Below are 1,385 nucleotides of genomic sequence, written 5' to 3'. Positions count from 1 at the left end.
GAATAAACACTTAATGAGAAGGAGGGCGTACCAACGGGTACGTTGCACGTACCTGGTCAAGGCCCCATGTTTTGGTCAAGGATGCACTACGTCGGGCGTAGTTACTGAGTACGTGATATGTGCATATTTAGCCATGTGTTTAGTATAGATTTTATCAATTATTAGCTAATTATTTGCATAATATGGACAAAAGGTACTTAATAATGTCTAAATTATATTTTCAGTCCAGAAGACATGCTTGGAAGCAAAAAGGAAGAAGGAGAAGCAATCAGAAGCTGGAGAATGAAGAAAGAAGAACAAACCTGGAGCTACTCGGCGAGTCCAGAAGCTACTCGGCGAGTTCCAATGAATGTTCACAAAGTAATGTCCAGAATCCTTGCCGTACACGTATTTCTCAAAGGAACTCGGCGAGTTGGATACCTACTCGCCGAGTTGGCCCTGTTTTGAGATAATTATAAATAGAGGATCTAATTCCGAATTAGGGAGTTTTTTTGGCACCTCTGGAGAATTACTTGCGACTGAGGAAACCCTTGGAGACCTGAAGAACCCTAATCTTTGATCTTTAGAAGACTCAAGGCAAATTAGGTTAAATTTTCCACTTATTCTTAGAAGTGAATCATGTTTAGATCAACTAAATTCGTTTTTAGCTTCTCTTTTACTGTAATCATGAGCTGAATTTTCGTAGTTTTTGTTTAGGAAAGACCAAATTACTCCTATGGTTTGATTTATACTTTGATTGATTGATTATTGGTGATTTTATTAAGTTAAGTTTGTTAAAGACCCTTATGCATTAACCATAACTATCTTCTGTTAATAGGAAGACAATTAGGCTGCGTGAACATCTCTTAATTGTTAACCTCATATGATTTATGTGAACACTTCATTATATGCCTAGGATTAGTGAATATGAAACTAGGATTAATTAGAGAATGGGTAAATTAATGTGTGGGCTTGTTTGAGACACCAACAAACAAGAGGTTAGTTGAATTACTAATTTGATTAACCAATTACAAATCTTATTTAATCCAAATAATTGAACTAGGGAGTTAATTAGTTTAAACACTTGATCACTGCTTGAATTGATTAATTTCCTAAGGGTTGGTAATAGCGAATGCGAATCTAATCACTATAGTTGGTAACCAATAACAATTAATTTATTACTTTACCATAAAATTAACCATAGGAGTGAATTGGTTGGACCTAAACAGAAACCCTTTTATCAAATTTGGTGAGTTTTTACTTGCTTTAATTGATTAGTTAATTACGTTTTAGGTGGTGTGTTTAAGTTTCTAGTCTTGTAAAACTAGAGAAAACCCTTACTTTTATTACTTGTTTAGTTAAAATTAGTTATTGGTTTAATTTCTGTTCCCTGAGTTCGACACCCT

This window comes from Lactuca virosa, chromosome 7 (assembly GCF_052849685.1).
Source record: "Lactuca virosa cultivar CGN04683 chromosome 7, Lactuca_virosa_CGN04683_v6, whole genome shotgun sequence".
Lineage (NCBI taxonomy): Eukaryota > Viridiplantae > Streptophyta > Magnoliopsida > Asterales > Asteraceae > Lactuca > Lactuca virosa.
The sequence above is the reverse complement of the archived record's forward strand: the minus strand, read 5'-3'. Positions refer to the sequence as shown.